Raw genomic sequence first — 20040 nt, forward strand, 5'->3', positions numbered from 1 at the left:
ACATTCTATCTCTATGTTTTGTTTCCTCTTGATGTAGCCCTAAGCAGTGACTGGCGAGAAACACTTTCATGGAAAGGGGTTGCCAAGCTTCCAAAAATTACGAATCTCCAGAAATCTCAGCAAATATGTTTTCACCCAAACTGCATGATACTTTCAGGTAATGATCAGTACACGAAGGCGACTTGGTTCCCCAAATTTCGTTCTTCTATGTTGAAGCGTTCATTTCCAGTAACAGTTTGAATTTTTAGGTTTCACTCTGTTTTCTCCTATATTGATAAATGTATTTGGAACTCTAAATCCAAGACGGTTTGTGCTAGCTTCTTGAAACTTGACACAGTAAAGTAGTTTCACGTTCTATCTCTATGTTTTATTTCCACTTGATGTAGCCCTAAGCAGTGACTGGCGAGAAACACTTTCATGGAAAGGCGTTGCCAAGCTTCCAAAAATTACGAATCTCCAGAAATCTCAGCAAATATTTTTTCACCCAAACTAGATGATACTTTCAGGTAATGATCAGTACACTAAGGCGACTTGGTTCCCCAAATTTCGTTCTTCTATGTTGAAGCGTTCATTTCCAGTAACAGTTTGAATTTTTAGGTTTCACTCTGTTTTCTCCTATATTGATAGATGTATTTGGAACTCTAAATCCAACACGGTTTGTGCTAGCTTCTTGAAACTTGACACAGTAAAGTAGTTTCACGTTCTATCTCTATGTTTTATTTCCTCTTGATGTAGCCCTAAGCAGTGACTGGCGAGAAACACTTTCATGGAAAGGGGTTGCCAAGCTTCCAAAAATTACGAATCTCCAGAAATCTCAGCAAATATTTTTTCACCCAAACTAGATGATACTTTCAGGTAATGATCAGTACACGAAGGCGACTTGGTTCCCCAAATTTCGTTCTTCTGTGCTGAAGCGTTCATTTCCAGTAACAGTTTGAATTTTTAGGTTTCACTCTGTTTTCTCCTATATTGATAGATGTATTTGGAACTCTAAATCCAAGACGGTTTGTGCTAGCTTCTTGAAACTTGACGCAGTAATGTAGTTTCCCATTCTATCTCTATGTTTTGTTTCCTCTTGATGTAGCCCTAAGCAGTGACTGGCGAGAAACACTTTCATGGAAAGGGGTTGCCAAGCTTCCAAAAATTACGAAACTCCAGAAATCTCAGCAAATATTTTTTCACCCAAACTGCATGATACTTTCAGGTAATGATCAGTACACGAAGGCGACTTGGTTCCCCAAATTTCGTTCTTCTATGTTGAAGCGTTCATTTCCAGTAACAGTTTGAATTTTTAGGTTTCACTCTGTTTTCTCCTATATTGATAAATGTATTTGGAACTCTAAATCCAAGACGGTTTGTGCTAGCTTCTTGAAACTTGACACAGTAAAGTAGTTTCACGTTCTATCTCTATGATTTGTTTCCTCTTGATGTAGCCCTAAGCAGTGACTGGCGAGAAACACTTTCATGGAAAGGGGTTGCCAAGCTTCCAAAAATTACGAATCTCCAGAAATCTCAGCAAATATTTTTTCACCCAAACTGCATGATACTTTCAGGTAATGATCAGTACACGAAGGCGACTTGGTTCCCCAAATTTCGTTCTTCTATGTTGAAGCGTTCATTTCCAGTAACAGTTTGAATTTTTAGGTTTCACTCTGTTTTCTCCTATATTGATAGATGTATTTGGAACTCTAAATCCAACACGGTTTGTGCTAGCTTCTTGAAACTTGACACAGTAAAGTAGTTTCACATTCTATCTCTATGTTTTGTTTCCTCTTGATGTAGCCCTAAGCAGTGACTGGCGAGAAACACTTTCATGGAAAGGGGTTGCCAAGCTTCCAAAAATTACAAAACTCCAGAAATCTCAGCAAATATTTTTTCACCCAAACTGCATGATACTTTCAGGTAATGATCAGTACACGAAGGCGACTTGGTTCCCCAAATTTCGTTCTTCTATGTTGAAGCGTTCATTTCCAGTAACAGTTTGAATTTTTAGGTTTCACTCTGTTTTCTCTTATATTGATAAATGTATTTGGAACTCTAAATCCAAGACGGTTTGTGCTAGCTTCTTGAAACTTGACACAGTAAAGTAGTTTCACGTTCTATCTCTATGTTTTATTTCCTCTTGATGTAGCCCTAAGCAGTGACTGGCGAGAAACACTTTCATGGAAAGGGGTTGCCAAGCTTCCAAAAATTACGAATCTCCAGAAATCTCAGCAAATATTTTTTCGACCAAACTAGATGATACTTTCAGGTAATGATCAGTACACTAAGGCGACTTGGTTCCCCAAATTTCGTTCTTCTATGTTGAAGCATTCATTTCCAGTAACAGTTTGAATTTTTAGGTTTCACTCTGTTTTCTCCTATATTGATAGATGTATTTGGAACTCTAAATCCAACACGCTTTGTGCTAGCTTCTTGAAACTTGACACAGTAATGTAGTTTCACATTCTATCTCTATGTTTTGTTTCCTCTTGATGTAGCCCTAAGCAGTGACTGGCGAGAAACACTTTCATGGAAAGGGGTTGCCAAGCTTCCAACAATTACGAAACTCCAGAAATCTCAGCAAATATTTTTTCACCCAAACTGGATGATACTTTCAGGTAATGATCAGTACACGAAGGCGACTTGGTCCCCCAAATTTCGTTCTTCTATGTTGAAGCGTTCATTTCCAGTAACAGTTTGAATTTTTAGGTTTCACTCTGTTTTCTCCTATATTGATAGATGTATTTGGAACTCTAAATCCAACACGGTTTGTGCTAGCTTCTTGAAACTTGACACAGTAAAGTAGTTTCACATTCTATCTCTACGTTTTGTTTCCTATTGATGTAGCCCTAAGCAGTGACTGGCGAGAAACACTTTCATGGAAAGGGGTTGCCAAGCTTCCAAAAATTACGAATCTCCAGAAATCTCAGCAAATATTTTTTCACCCAAACTGCATGATACTTTCAGGTAATGATCAGTACACTAAGGTGACTTGGTTCCCCAAATTTCGTTCTTGTATGTTGAAGCGTTCATTTCCAGTAACAGTTTGAATTTTTAGGTTTCACTCTGTTTTCTCCTATATTGATAAATGTATTTGGAACTCTAAATCCAACACGGTTTGTGCTAGCTTCTTGAAACTTGACACAGTAAAGTAGTTTCACGTTCTATCTCTATGTTTTATTTCCTCTTGATGTAGCCCTAAGCAGTGACTGGCGAGAAACACTTTCATGGAAAGGGGTTGCCAAGCTTCCAAAAATTACGAATCTCCAGAAATCTCAGCAAATATTTTTTCACCCAAACTAGATGATACTTTCAGGTAATGATCAGTACACGAAGGCGACTTGGTTCCCCAAATTTCGTTCTTCTGTGCTGAAGCGTTCATTTCCAGTAACAGTTTGAATTTTTAGGTTTCACTCTGTTTTCTCCTATATTGATAGATGTATTTCGAACTCTAAATCCAACACGGTTTGTGCTAGCTTCTTGAAACTTGACACAGTAAAGTAGTTTCACATTCTATCTCTATGTTTTGTTTCCTCTTGATGTAGCCCTAAGCAGTGACTGGCGAGAAACACTTTCATGGAAAGGGGTTGCCAAGCTTCCAAAAATTACAAAACTCCAGAAATCTCAGCAAATATTTTTTCACCCAAACTGCATGATACTTTCAGGTAATGATCAGTACACGAAGGCGACTTGGTTCCCCAAATTTCGTTCTTCTATGTTGAAGCGTTCATTTCCAGTAACAGTTTGAATTTTTAGGTTTCACTCTGTTTTCTCCTATATTGATAAATGTATTTGGAACTCTAAATCCAAGACGGTTTGTGCTAGCTTCTTGAAACTTGACACAGTAAAGTAGTTTCACGTTCTATCTCTATGTTTTATTTCCTCTTGATGTAGCCCTAAGCAGTGACTGGCGAGAAACACTTTCATGGAAAGGGGTTGCCAAGCTTCCAAAAATTACGAATCTCCAGAAATCTCAGCAAATATTTTTTCGACCAAACTAGATGATACTTTCAGGTAATGATCAGTACACTAAGGCGACTTGGTTCCCCAAATTTCGTTCTTCTATGTTGAAGCGTTCATTTCCAGTAACAGTTTGAATTTTTAGGTTTCACTCTGTTTTCTCCTATATTGATAGATGTATTTGGAACTCTAAATCCAACACGCTTTGTGCTAGCTTCTTGAAACTTGACACAGTAATGTAGTTTCACATTCTATCTCTATGTTTTGTTTCCTCTTGATGTAGCCCTAAGCAGTGACTGGCGAGAAACACTTTCATGGAAAGGGGTTGCCAAGCTTCCAAAAATTACGAAACTCCAGAAATCTCAGCAAATATTTTTTCACCCAAACTGCATGATACTTTCAGGTAATGATCAGTACACGAAGGCGACTTGGTTCCCCAAATTTCGTTCTTCTATGTTGAAGCGTTCATTTCCAGTAACAGTTTGAATTTTTAGGTTTCACTCTGTTTTCTCCTATATTGATAAATGTATTTGGAACTCTAAATCCAAGACGGTTTGTGCTAGCTTCTTGAAACTTGACACAGTAAAGTAGTTTCACGTTCTATCTCTATGTTTTGTTTCCTCTTGATGTAGCCCTAAGCAGTGACTGGCGAGAAACACTTTCATGGAAAGGGGTTGCCAAGCTTCCAAAAATTACGAATCTCCAGAAATCTCAGCAAATATTTTTTCACCCAAACTAGATGATACTTTCAGGTAATGATCAGTACACTAAGGCGACTTGGTTCCCCAAATTTCGTTCTTCTATGTTGAAGCGTTCATTTCCAGTAACAGTTTGAATTTTTAGGTTTCACTCTGTTTTCTCCTATATTGATAGATGTATTTGGAACTCTAAATCCAACACGGTTTGTGCTAGCTTCTTGAAACTTGACACAGTAAAGTAGTTTCACATTCTATCTCTATGTTTTGTTTCCTCTTGATGTAGCCCTAAGCAGTGACTGGCGAGAAACACTTTCATGGAAAGGGGTTGCCAAGCTTCCAAAAATTACGAAACTCCAGAAATCTCAGCAAATATTTTTTCACCCAAACTGCATGATACTTTCAGGTAATGATCAGTACACGAAGGCGACTTGGTTCCCCAAATTTCGTTCTTCTATGTTGAAGCGTTCATTTCCAGTAACAGTTTGAATTTTTAGGTTTCACTCTGTTTTCTCCTATATTGATAGATGTATTTGGAACTCTAAATCCAACACGGTTTGTGCTAGCTTCTTGAAACTTGACACAGTAAAGTAGTTTCACATTCTATCTCTATGTTTTGTTTCCTCTTGATGTAGCCCTAAGCAGTGACTGGCGAGAAACACTTTCATGGAAAGAGGTTGCCAAGCTTCCAAAAATTACGAAACTCCAGAAATCTCAGCAAATATTTTTTCACCCAAACTGCATGATACTTTCAGGTAATGATCAGTACACGAAGGCGACTTGGTTCCCCAAATTTCGTTCTTCTATGTTGAAGCGTTCATTTCCAGTAACAGTTTGAATTTTTAGGTTTCACTCTGTTTTCTCCTATATTGATAAATGTATTTGGAACTCTAAATCCAACACGGTTTGTGCTAGCTTCTTGAAACTTGACACAGTAAAGTAGTTTCACGTTCTATCTCTATGTTTTATTTCCTCTTGATGTAGCCCTAAGCAGTGACTGGCGAGAAACACTTTCATGGAAAGGGGTTGCCAAGCTTCCAAAAATTACGAATCTCCAGAAATCTCAGCAAATATTTTTTCACCCAAACTAGATGATACTTTCAGGTAATGATCAGTACACGAAGGCGACTTGGTTCCCCAAATTTCGTTCTTCTATGTTGAAGCGTTCATTTCCAGTAACAGTTTGAATTTTTAGGTTTCACTCTGTTTTCTCCTATATTGATAGATGTATTTGGAACTCTAAATCCAACACGGTTTGTGCTAGCTTCTTGAAACTTGACACAGTAAAGTAGTTTCACGTTCTATCTCTATGTTTTGTTTCCTCTTGATGTAGCCCTAAGCAGTGACTGGCGAGAAACACTTTCATGGAAAGGGGTTGCCAAGCTTCCAACAATTACGAAACTCCAGAAATCTCAGCAAATATTTTTTCACCCAAACTGCATGATACTTTCAGGTAATGATCAGTACACGAAGGCGACTTGGTTCCCCAAATTTCGTTCTTCTATGTTGAAGCGTTCATTTCCAGTAACAGTTTGAATTTTTAGGTTTCACTCTGTTTTCTCCTATATTGATAGATGTATTTGGAACTCTAAATCCAACACGGTTTGTGCTAGCTTCTTGAAACTTGACACAGTAAAGTAGTTTCACGTTCTATCTCTATGTTTTCTTTCCTCTTGATGTAGCCCTAAGCAGTGACTGGCGAGAAACACTTTCATGGAAAGGGGTTGCCAAGCTTCCAAAAATTACGAATCTCCAGAAATCTCAGCAAATATTTTTTCGACCAAACTAGATGATACTTTCAGGTAATGATCAGTACACTAAGGCGACTTGGTTCCCCAAATTTCGTTCTTCTATGTTGAAGCGTTCATTTCCAGTAACAGTTTGAATTTTTAGGTTTCACTCTGTTTTCTCCTATATTGATAGATGTATTTGGAACTCTAAATCCAACACGCTTTGTGCTAGCTTCTTGAAACTTGACACAGTAATGTAGTTTCACATTCTATCTCTATGTTTTGTTTCCTCTTGATGTAGCCCTAAGCAGTGACTGGCGAGAAACACTTTCATGGAAAGGGGTTGCCAAGCTTCCAACAATTACGAAACTCCAGAAATCTCAGCAAATATTTTTTCACCCAAACTGGATGATACTTTCAGGTAATGATCAGTACACGAAGGCGACTTGGTTCCCCAAATTTCGTTCTTCTATGTTGAAGCGTTCATTTCCAGTAACAGTTTGAATTTTTAGGTTTCACTCTGTTTTCTCCTATATTGATAGATGTATTTGGAACTCTAAATCCAACACGGTTTGTGCTAGCTTCTTGAAACTTGACACAGTAATGTAGTTTCACATTCTATCTCTATGTTTTGTTTCCTCTTGATGTAGCCCTAAGCAGTGACTGGCGAGGAACACTTTCATGGAAAGGGGTTGCCAAGCTTCCAAAAATTACGAAACTCCAGAAATCTCAGCAAATATGTTTTCACCCAAACTGCATGATACTTTCAGGTAATGATCAGTACACGAAGGCGACTTGGTTCCCCAAATTTCGTTCTTCTATGTTGAAGCGTTCATTTCCAGTAACAGTTTGAATTTTTAGGTTTCACTCTGTTTTCTCCTATATTGATAGATGTATTTGGAACTCTAAATCCAACACGGTTTGTGCTAGCTTCTTGAAACTTGACACAGTAATGTAGTTTCACATTCTATCTCTATGTTTTGTTTCCTCTTGATGTAGCCCTAAGCAGTGACTGGCGAGAAACACTTTCATGGAAAGGGGTTGCCAAGCTTCCAAAAATTACGAAACTCCAGAAATCTCAGTAAATATGTTTTCACCCAAACTGCATGATACTTTCAGGTAATGATCAGTACACGAAGGCGACTTGGTTCCCCAAATTTCGTTCTTCTATGTTGAAGCGTTCATTTCCAGTAACAGTTTGAATTTTTAGGTTTCACTCTGTTTTCTCCTATATTGATAAATGTATTTGGAACTCTAAATCCAAGACGGTTTGTGCTAGCTTCTTGAAACTTGACACAGTAAAGTAGTTTCACGTTCTATCTCTATGTTTTATTTCCTCTTGATGTAGCCCTAAGCAGTGACTGGCGAGAAACACTTTCATGGAAAGGGGTTGCCAAGCTTCCAAAAATTACGAATCTCCAGAAATCTCAGCAAATATTTTTTCGACCAAACTAGATGATACTTTCAGGTAATGATCAGTACACTAAGGCGACTTGGTTCCCCAAATTTCGTTCTTCTATGTTGAAGCGTTCATTTCCAGTAACAGTTTGAATTTTTAGGTTTCACTCTGTTTTCTCCTATATTGATAGATGTATTTGGAACTCTAAATCCAACACGCTTTGTGCTAGCTTCTTGAAACTTGACACAGTAATGTAGTTTCACATTCTATCTCTATGTTTTGTTTCCTCTTGATGTAGCCCTAAGCAGTGACTGGCGAGAAACACTTTCATGGAAAGGGGTTGCCAAGCTTCCAAAAATTACGAAACTCCAGAAATCTCAGCAAATATGTTTTCACCCAAACTGCATGATACTTTCAGGTAATGATCAGTACACGAAGGCGACTTGGTTCCCCAAATTTCGTTCTTCTATGTTGAAGCGTTCATTTCCAGTAACAGTTTGAATTTTTAGGTTTCACTCTGTTTTCTCCTATATTGATAAATGTATTTGGAACTCTAAATCCAAGACGGTTTGTGCTAGCTTCTTGAAACTTGACACAGTAAAGTAGTTTCACGTTCTATCTCTATGTTTTATTTCCTCTTGATGTAGCCCTAAGCAGTGACTGGCAAGAAACACTTTCATGGAAAGGGGTTGCCAAGCTTCCAAAAATTACGAATCTCCAGAAATCTCAGCAAATATTTTTTCACCCAAACTAGATGATACTTTCAGGTAATGATCAGTACACTAAGGCGACTTGGTTCCCCAAATTTCGTTCTTCTATGTTGAAGCGTTCATTTCCAGTAACAGTTTGAATTTTTAGGTTTCACTCTGTTTTCTCCTATATTGATAGATGTATTTGGAACTCTAAATCCAACACGGTTTGTGCTAGCTTCTTGAAACTTGACACAGTAATGTAGTTTCACATTCTATCTCTATGTTTTGTTTCCTCTTGATGTAGCCCTAAGCAGTGACTGGCGAGAAACACTTTCATGGAAAGGGGTTGCCAAGCTTCCAACAATTACGAATCTCCAGAAATCTCAGCAAATATTTTTTCACCCAAACTGCATGATACTTTCAGGTAATGATCAGTACACGAAGGCGACTTGGTTCCCCAAATTTTGTTCTTCTATGTTGAAGCGTTCATTTCCAGTAACAGTTTGAATTTTTAGGTTTCACTCTGTTTTCTCCTATATTGATAGATGTATTTGGAACTCTAAATCCAACACGGTTTGTGCTAGCTTCTTGAAACTTGACACAGTAAAGTAGTTTCACATTCTATCTCTATGTTTTGTTTCCTCTTGATGTAGCCCTAAGCAGTGACTGGCGAGAAACACTTTCATGGAAAGGGGTTGCCAAGCTTCCAAAAATTACAAAACTCCAGAAATCTCAGCAAATATTTTTTCACCCAAACTGCATGATACTTTCAGGTAATGATCAGTACACGAAGGCGACTTGGTTCCCCAAATTTCGTTCTTCTATGTTGAAGCGTTCATTTCCAGTAACAGTTTGAATTTTTAGGTTTCACTCTGTTTTCTCCTATATTGATAAATGTATTTGGAACTCTAAATCCAAGACGGTTTGTGCTAGCTTCTTGAAACTTGACACAGTAAAGTAGTTTCACGTTCTATCTCTATGTTTTATTTCCTCTTGATGTAGCCCTAAGCAGTGACTGGCGAGAAACACTTTCATGGAAAGGGGTTGCCAAGCTTCCAAAAATTACGAATCTCCAGAAATCTCAGCAAATATTTTTTCGACCAAACTAGATGATACTTTCAGGTAATGATCAGTACACTAAGGCGACTTGGTTCCCCAAATTTCGTTCTTCTATGTTGAAGCGTTCATTTCCAGTAACAGTTTGAATTTTTAGGTTTCACTCTGTTTTCTCCTATATTGATAGATGTATTTGGAACTCTAAATCCAACACGCTTTGTGCTAGCTTCTTGAAACTTGACACAGTAATGTAGTTTCACATTCTATCTCTATGTTTTGTTTCCTCTTGATGTAGCCCTAAGCAGTGACTGGCGAGAAACACTTTCATGGAAAGGGGTTGCCAAGCTTCCAACAATTACGAAACTCCAGAAATCTCAGCAAATATTTTTTCACCCAAACTGGATGATACTTTCAGGTAATGATCAGTACACGAAGGCGACTTGGTCCCCCAAATTTCGTTCTTCTATGTTGAAGCGTTCATTTCCAGTAACAGTTTGAATTTTTAGGTTTCACTCTGTTTTCTTCTATATTGATAGATGTATTTGGAACTCTAAATCCAACACGGTTTGTGCTAGCTTCTTGAAACTTGACACAGTAAAGTAGTTTCACATTCTATCTCTACGTTTTGTTTCCTATTGATGTAGCCCTAAGCAGTGACTGGCGAGAAACACTTTCATGGAAAGGGGTTGCCAAGCTTCCAAAAATTACGAAACTCCAGAAATCTCAGCAAATATGTTTTCACCCAAACTGCATGATACTTTCAGGTAATGATCAGTACACGAAGGCGACTTGGTTCCCCAAATTTCGTTCTTCTATGTTGAAGCGTTCATTTCCAGTAACAGTTTGAATTTTTAGGTTTCACTCTGTTTTCTCCTATATTGATAAATGTATTTGGAACTCTAAATCCAAGACGGTTTGTGCTAGCTTCTTGAAACTTGACACAGTAAAGTAGTTTCACGTTCTATCTCTATGTTTTATTTCCTCTTGATGTAGCCCTAAGCAGTGACTGGCAAGAAACACTTTCATGGAAAGGGGTTGCCAAGCTTCCAAAAATTACGAATCTCCAGAAATCTCAGCAAATATTTTTTCACCCAAACTCCATGATACTTTCAGGTAATGATCAGTACACTAAGGCGACTTGGTTCCCCAAATTTCGTTCTTCTAGGTTGAAGCGTTCATTTCCAGTAACAGTTTGAATTTTTAGGTTTCACTCTGTTTTCTCCTATATTGATAGATGTATTTGGAACTCTAAATCCAACACGGTTTGTGCTAGCTTCTTGAAACTTGACACAGTAAAGTAGTTTCACGTTCTATCTCTATGTTTTGTTTCCTCTTGATGTAGCCCTAAGCAGTGACTGGCGAGAAACACTTTCATGGAAAGGGGTTGCCAAGCTTCCAAAAATTACGAATCTCCAGAAATCTCAGCAAATATTTTTTCACCCAAACTAGATGATACTTTCAGGTAATGATCAGTACACTAAGGCGACTTGGTTCCCCAAATTTCGTTCTTCTATGTTGAAGCGTTCATTTCCAGTAACAGTTTGAATTTTTAGGTTTCACTCTGTTTTCTCCTATATTGATAGATGTATTTGGAACTCTAAATCCAACACGGTTTGTGCTAGCTTCTTGAAACTTGACACAGTAAAGTAGTTTCACAGTCTATCTCTATGTTTTGTTTCCTCTTGATGTAGCCCTAAGCAGTGACTGGCGAGAAACACTTTCATGGAAAGGGGTTGCCAAGCTTCCAAAAATTACGAATCTCCAGAAATCTCAGCAAATATTTTTTCACCCAAACTAGATGATACTTTCAGGTAATGATCAGTACACGAAGGCGACTTGGTTCCCCAAATTTCGTTCTTCTATGTTGAAGCGTTCATTTCCAGTAACAGTTTGAATTTTTAGGTTTCACTCTGTTTTCTCCTATATTGATAGATGTATTTGGAACTCTAAATCCAACACGGTTTGTGCTAGCTTCTTGAAACTTGACACAGTAAAGTAGTTTCACATTCTATCTCTATGTTTTGTTTCCTCTTGATGTAGCCCTAAGCAGTGACTGGCGAGAAACACTTTCATGGAAAGAGGTTGCCAAGCTTCCAAAAATTACGAAACTCCAGAAATCTCAGCAAATATTTTTTCACCCAAACTAGATGATACTTTCAGGTAATGATCAGTACACGAAGGCGACTTGGTTCCCCAAATTTCGTTCTTCTATGTTGAAGCGTTCATTTCCAGTAACAGTTTGAATTTTTAGGTTTCACTCTGTTTTCTCCTATATTGATAAATGTATTTGGAACTCTAAATCCAAGACGGTTTGTGCTAGCTTCTTGAAACTTGACACAGTAAAGTAGTTTCACGTTCTATCTCTATGTTTTATTTCCTCTTGATGTAGCCCTAAGCAGTGACTGGCGAGAAACACTTTCATGGAAAGGGGTTGCCAAGCTTCCAAAAATTACGAATCTCCAGAAATCTCAGCAAATATTTTTTCGACCAAACTAGATCATACTTTCAGGTAATGATCAGTACACTAAGGCGACTTGGTTCCCCAAATTTCGTTCTTCTATGTTGAAGCGTTCATTTCCAGTAACAGTTTGAATTTTTAGGTTTCACTCTGTTTTCTCCTATATTGATAGATGTATTTGGAACTCTAAATCCAACACGCTTTGTGCTAGCTTCTTGAAACTTGACACAGTAATGTAGTTTCACATTCTATCTCTATGTTTTGTTTCCTCTTGATGTAGCCCTAAGCAGTGACTGGCGAGAAACACTTTCATGGAAAGGGGTTGCCAAGCTTCCAACAATTACGAAACTCCAGAAATCTCAGCAAATATTTTTTCACCCAAACTGGATGATACTTTCAGGTAATGATCAGTACACGAAGGCGACTTGGTCCCCCAAATTTCGTTCTTCTATGTTGAAGCGTTCATTTCCAGTAACAGTTTGAATTTTTAGGTTTCACTCTGTTTTCTCCTATATTGATAGATGTATTTGGAACTCTAAATCCAACACGGTTTGTGCTAGCTTCTTGAAACTTGACACAGTAAAGTAGTTTCACATTCTATCTCTACGTTTTGTTTCCTATTGATGTAGCCCTAAGCAGTGACTGGCGAGAAACACTTTCATGGAAAGGGGTTGCCAAGCTTCCAAAAATTACGAATCTCCAGAAATCTCAGCAAATATTTTTTCACCCAAACTGCATGATACTTTCAGGTAATGATCAGTACACTAAGGCGACTTGGTTCCCCAAATTTCGTTCTTGTATGTTGAAGCGTTCATTTCCAGTAACAGTTTGAATTTTTAGGTTTCACTCTGTTTTCTCCTATATTGATAAATGTATTTGGAACTCTAAATCCAACACGGTTTGTGCTAGCTTCTTGAAACTTGACACAGTAAAGTAGTTTCACGTTCTATCTCTATGTTTTATTTCCTCTTGATGTAGCCCTAAGCAGTGACTGGCGAGAAACACTTTCATGGAAAGGGGTTGCCAAGCTTCCAAAAATTACGAATCTCCAGAAATCTCAGCAAATATTTTTTCACCCAAACTAGATGATACTTTCAGGTAATGATCAGTACACGAAGGCGACTTGGTTCCCCAAATTTCGTTCTTCTGTGCTGAAGCGTTCATTTCCAGTAACAGTTTGAATTTTTAGGTTTCACTCTGTTTTCTCCTATATTGATAGATGTATTTGGAACTCTAAATCCAAGACGGTTTGTGCTAGCTTCTTGAAACTTGACGCAGTAATGTAGTTTCCCATTCTATCTCTATGTTTTGTTTCCTCTTGATGTAGCCCTAAGCAGTGACTGGCGAGAAACACTTTCATGGAAAGGGGTTGCCAAGCTTCCAAAAATTACGAAACTCCAGAAATCTCAGCAAATATTTTTTCACCCAAACTGCATGATACTTTCAGGTAATGATCAGTACACGAAGGCGACTTGGTTCCCCAAATTTCGTTCTTCTATGTTGAAGCGTTCATTTCCAGTAACAGTTTGAATTTTTAGGTTTCACTCTGTTTTCTCCTATATTGATAAATGTATTTGGAACTCTAAATCCAAGACGGTTTGTGCTAGCTTCTTGAAACTTGACACAGTAAAGTAGTTTCACGTTCTATCTCTATGATTTGTTTCCTCTTGATGTAGCCCTAAGCAGTGACTGGCGAGAAACACTTTCATGGAAAGCGGTTGCCAAGCTTCCAAAAATTACGAATCTCCAGAAATCTCAGCAAATATTTTTTCACCCAAACTGCATGATACTTTCAGGTAATGATCAGTACACGAAGGCGACTTGGTTCCCCAAATTTCGTTCTTCTATGTTGAAGCGTTCATTTCCAGTAACAGTTTGAATTTTTAGGTTTCACTCTGTTTTCTCCTATATTGATAGATGTATTTGGAACTCTAAATCCAACACGGTTTGTGCTAGCTTCTTGAAACTTGACACAGTAAAGTAGTTTCACATTCTATCTCTATGTTTTGTTTCCTCTTGATGTAGCCCTAAGCAGTGACTGGCGAGAAACACTTTCATGGAAAGGGGTTGCCAAGCTTCCAAAAATTACAAAACTCCAGAAATCTCAGCAAATATTTTTTCACCCAAACTGCATGATACTTTCAGGTAATGATCAGTACACGAAGGCGACTTGGTTCCCCAAATTTCGTTCTTCTATGTTGAAGCGTTCATTTCCAGTAACAGTTTGAATTTTTAGGTTTCACTCTGTTTTCTCCTATATTGATAAATGTATTTGGAACTCTAAATCCAACACGGTTTGTGCTAGCTTCTTGAAACTTGACACAGTAAAGTAGTTTCACGTTCTATCTCTATGTTTTATTTCCTCTTGATGTAGCCCTAAGCAGTGACTGGCGAGAAACACTTTCATGGAAAGGGGTTGCCAAGCTTCCAAAAATTACGAATCTCCAGAAATCTCAGCAAATATTTTTTCGACCAAACTAGATGATACTTTCAGGTAATGATCAGTACACTAAGGCGACTTGGTTCCCCAAATTTCGTTCTTCTATGTTGAAGCGTTCATTTCCAGTAACAGTTTGAATTTTTAGGTTTCACTCTGTTTTCTCCTATATTGATAGATGTATTTGGAACTCTAAATCCAACACGCTTTGTGCTAGCTTCTTGAAACTTGACACAGTAATGTAGTTTCACATTCTATCTCTATGTTTTGTTTCCTCTTGATGTAGCCCTAAGCAGTGACTGGCGAGAAACACTTTCATGGAAAGGGGTTGCCAAGCTTCCAACAATTACGAAACTCCAGAAATCTCAGCAAATATTTTTTCACCCAAACTGGATGATACTTTCAGGTAATGATCAGTACACGAAGGCGACTTGGTCCCCCAAATTTCGTTCTTCTATGTTGAAGCGTTCATTTCCAGTAACAGTTTGAATTTTTAGGTTTCACTCTGTTTTCTCCTATATTGATAGATGTATTTGGAACTCTAAATCCAACACGGTTTGTGCTAGCTTCTTGAAACTTGACACAGTAAAGTAGTTTCACATTCTATCTCTACGTTTTGTTTCCTATTGATGTAGCCCTAAGCAGTGACTGGCGAGAAACACTTTCATGGAAAGGGGTTGCCAAGCTTCCAAAAATTACGAAACTCCAGAAATCTCAGCAAATATGTTTTCACCCAAACTGCATGATACTTTCAGGTAATGATCAGTACACGAAGGCGACTTGGTTCCCCAAATTTCGTTCTTCTATGTTGAAGCGTTCATTTCCAGTAACAGTTTGAATTTTTAGGTTTCACTCTGTTTTCTCCTATATTGATAAATGTATTTGGAACTCTAAATCCAAGACGGTTTGTGCTAGCTTCTTGAAACTTGACACAGTAAAGTAGTTTCACGTTCTATCTCTATGTTTTATTTCCTCTTGATGTAGCCCTAAGCAGTGACTGGCAAGAAACACTTTCATGGAAAGGGGTTGCCAAGCTTCCAAAAATTACGAATCTCCAGAAATCTCAGCAAATATTTTTTCACCCAAACTGCATGATACTTTCAGGTAATGATCAGTACACTAAGGCGACTTGGTTCCCCAAATTTCGTTCTTCTATGTTGAAGCGTTCATTTCCAGTAACAGTTTGAATTTTTAGGTTTCACTCTGTTTTCTCCTATATTGATAGATGTATTTGGAACTCTAAATCCAACACGCTTTGTGCTAGCTTCTTGAAACTTGACACAGTAATGTAGTTTCACATTCTATCTCTATGTTTTGTTTCCTCTTGATGTAGCCCTAAGCAGTGACTGGCGAGAAACACTTTCATGGAAAGGGGTTGCCAAGCTTCCAACAATTACGAAACTCCAGAAATCTCAGCAAATATTTTTTCACCCAAACTGGATGATACTTTCAGGTAATGATCAGTACACGAAGGCGACTTGGTCCCCCAAATTTCGTTCTTCTATGTTGAAGCGTTCATTTCCAGTAACAGTTTGAATTTTTAGGTTTCACTCTGTTTTCTCCTATATTGATAGATGTATTTGGAACTCTAAATCCAACACGGTTTGTGCTAGCTTCTTGAAACTTGACACAGTAAAGTAGTTTCACATTCTATCTCTACGTTTTGTTTCCTATTGATGTAGCCCTAAGCAGTGACTGGCGAGAAACACTTTCATGGAAAGGGGTTGCCAAGCTTCCAAAAATTACGAAACTCCAGAAATCTCAGCAAATATGTTTTCACCCAAACTGCATGATACTTTCAGGTAATGATCAGTACACGAAGGCGACTTGGTTCCCCAAATTTCGTTCTTCTATGTTGAAGCGTTCATTTCCAGTAACAGTTTGAATTTTTAGGTTTCACTCTGTTTTCTCCTATATTGATAAATGTATTTGGAACTCTAAATCCAAGACGGTTTGTGCTAGCTTCTTGAAACTTGACACAGTAAAGTAGTTTCACGTTCTATCTCTATGTTTTATTTCCTCTTGATGTAGCCCTAAGCAGTGACTGGCAAGAAACACTTTCATGGAAAGGGGTTGCCAAGCTTCCAAAAATTACGAATCTCCAGAAATCTCAGCAAATATTTTTTCACCCAAACTGCATGATACTTTCAGGTAATGATCAGTACACTAAGGCGACTTGGTTCCCCAAATTTCGTTCTTCTAGGTTGAAGCGTTCATTTCCAGTAACAGTTTGAATTTTTAGGTTTCACTCTGTTTTCTCCTATATTGATAGATGTATTTGGAACTCTAAATCCAACACGGTTTGTGCTAGCTTCTTGAAACTTGACACAGTAAAGTAGTTTCACGTTCTATCTCTATGTTTTGTTTCCTCTTGATGTAGCCCTAAGCAGTGACTGGCGAGAAACACTTTCATGGAAAGGGGTTGCCAAGCTTCCAAAAATTACGAATCTCCAGAAATCTCAGCAAATATTTTTTCACCCAAACTAGATGATACTTTCAGGTAATGATCAGTACACTAAGGCGACTTGGTTCCCCAAATTTCGTTCTTCTATGTTGAAGCGTTCATTTCCAGTAACAGTTTGAATTTTTAGGTTTCACTCTGTTTTCTCCTATATTGATAGATGTATTTGGAACTCTAAATCCAACACGGTTTGTGCTAGCTTCTTGAAACTTGACACAGTAAAGTAGTTTCACAGTCTATCTCTATGTTTTGTTTCCTCTTGATGTAGCCCTAAGCAGTGACTGGCGAGAAACACTTTCATGGAAAGGGGTTGCCAAGCTTCCAAAAATTACGAATCTCCAGAAATCTCAGCAAATATTTTTTCACCCAAACTAGATGATACTTTCAGGTAATGATCAGTACACGAAGGCGACTTGGTTCCCCAAATTTCGTTCTTCTATGTTGAAGCGTTCATTTCCAGTAACAGTTTGAATTTTTAGGTTTCACTCTGTTTTCTCCTATATTGATAGATGTATTTGGAACTCTAAATCCAACACGGTTTGTGCTAGCTTCTTGAAACTTGACACAGTAAAGTAGTTTCACATTCTATCTCTATGTTTTGTTTCCTCTTGATGTAGCCCTAAGCAGTGACTGGCGAGAAACACTTTCATGGAAAGAGGTTGCCAACCTTCCAAAAATTACGAAACTCCAGAAATCTCAGCAAATATTTTTTCACCCAAACTAGATGATACTTTCAGGTAATGATCAGTACACGAAGGCGACTTGGTTCCCCAAATTTCGTTCTTCTATGTTGAAGCGTTCATTTCCAGTAACAGTTTGAATTTTTAGGTTTCACTCTGTTTTCTCCTATATTGATAAATGTATTTGGAACTCTAAATCCAAGACGGTTTGTGCTAGCTTCTTGAAACTTGACACAGTAAAGTAGTTTCACGTTCTATCTCTATGTTTTATTTCCTCTTGATGTAGCCCTAAGCAGTGACTGGCGAGAAACACTTTCATGGAAAGGGGTTGCCAAGCTTCCAAAAATTACGAATCTCCAGAAATCTCAGCAAATATTTTTTCGACCAAACTAGATGATACTTTCAGGTAATGATCAGTACACTAAGGCGACTTGGTTCCCCAAATTTCGTTCTTCTATGTTGAAGCGTTCATTTCCAGTAACAGTTTGAATTTTTAGGTTTCACTCTGTTTTCTCCTATATTGATAGATGTATTTGGAACTCTAAATCCAACACGCTTTGTGCTAGCTTCTTGAAACTTGACACAGTAATGTAGTTTCACATTCTATCTCTATGTTTTGTTTCCTCTTGATGTAGCCCTAAGCAGTGACTGGCGAGAAACACTTTCATGGAAAGGGGTTGCCAAGCTTCCAACAATTACGAAACTCCAGAAATCTCAGCAAATATTTTTTCACCCAAACTGGATGATACTTTCAGGTAATGATCAGTACACGAAGGCGACTTGGTCCCCCAAATTTCGTTCTTCTATGTTGAAGCGTTCATTTCCAGTAACAGTTTGAATTTTTAGGTTTCACTCTGTTTTCTCCTATATTGATAGATGTATTTGGAACTCTAAATCCAACACGGTTTGTGCTAGCTTCTTGAAACTTGACACAGTAAAGTAGTTTCACATTCTATCTCTACGTTTTGTTTCCTATTGATGTAGCCCTAAGCAGTGACTGGCGAGAAACACTTTCATGGAAAGGGGTTGCCAAGCTTCCAAAAATTACGAATCTCCAGAAATCTCAGCAAATATTTTTTCACCCAAACTGCATGATACTTTCAGGTAATGATCAGTACACTAAGGCGACTTGGTTCCCCAAATTTCGTTCTTGTATGTTGAAGCGTTCATTTCCAGTAACAGTTTGAATTTTTAGGTTTCACTCTGTTTTCTCCTATATTGATAAATGTATTTGGAACTCTAAATCCAACACGGTTTGTGCTAGCTTCTTGAAACTTGACACAGTAAAGTAGTTTCACGTTCTATCTCTATGTTTTATTTCCTCTTGATGTAGCCCTAAGCAGTGACTGGCGAGAAACACTTTCATGGAAAGGGGTTGCCAAGCTTCCAAAAATTACGAATCTCCAGAAATCTCAGCAAATATTTTTTCACCCAAACTAGATGATACTTTCAGGTAATGATCAGTACACGAAGGCGACTTGGTTCCCCAAATTTCGTTCTTCTGTGCTGAAGCGTTCATTTCCAGTAACAGTTTGAATTTTTAGGTTTCACTCTGTTTTCTCCTATATTGATAGATGTATTTGGAACTCTAAATCCAAGACGGTTTGTGCTAGCTTCTTGAAACTTGACGCAGTAATGTAGTTTCCCATTCTATCTCTATGTTTTGTTTCCTCTTGATGTAGCCCTAAGCAGTGACTGGCGAGAAACACTTTCATGGAAAGGGGTTGCCAAGCTTCCAAAAATTACGAAACTCCAGAAATCTCAGCAAATATTTTTTCACCCAAACTGCATGATACTTTCAGGTAATGATCAGTACACGAAGGCGACTTGGTTCCCCAAATTTCGTTCTTCTATGTTGAAGCGTTCATTTCCAGTAACAGTTTGAATTTTTAGGTTTCACTCTGTTTTCTCCTATATTGATAAATGTATTTGGAACTCTAAATCCAAGACGGTTTGTGCTAGCTTCTTGAAACTTGACACAGTAAAGTAGTTTCACGTTCTATCTCTATGTTTTATTTCCTCTTGATGTAGCCCTAAGCAGTGACTGGCAAGAAACACTTTCATGGAAAGGGGTTGCCAAGCTTCCAAAAATTACGAATCTCCAGAAATCTCAGCAAATATTTTTTCACCCAAACTGCATGATACTTTCAGGTAATGATCAGTACACTAAGGCGACTTGGTTCCCCAAATTTCGTTCTTCTAGGTTGAAGCGTTCATTTCCAGTAACAGTTTGAATTTTTAGGTTTCACTCTGTTTTCTCCTATATTGATAGATGTATTTGGAACTCTAAATCCAACACGGTTTGTGCTAGCTTCTTGAAACTTGACACAGTAAAGTAGTTTCACGTTCTATCTCTATGTTTTGTTTCCTCTTGATGTAGCCCTAAGCAGTGACTGGCGAGAAACACTTTCATGGAAAGGGGTTGCCAAGCTTCCAAAAATTACGAATCTCCAGAAATCTCAGCAAATATTTTTTCACCCAAACTAGATG

The sequence above is a fragment of the Spermophilus citellus genome (assembly GCF_964194105.1).
Source record: "Spermophilus citellus genome assembly, chromosome: X".
Taxonomy (NCBI): domain Eukaryota; kingdom Metazoa; phylum Chordata; class Mammalia; order Rodentia; family Sciuridae; genus Spermophilus; species Spermophilus citellus.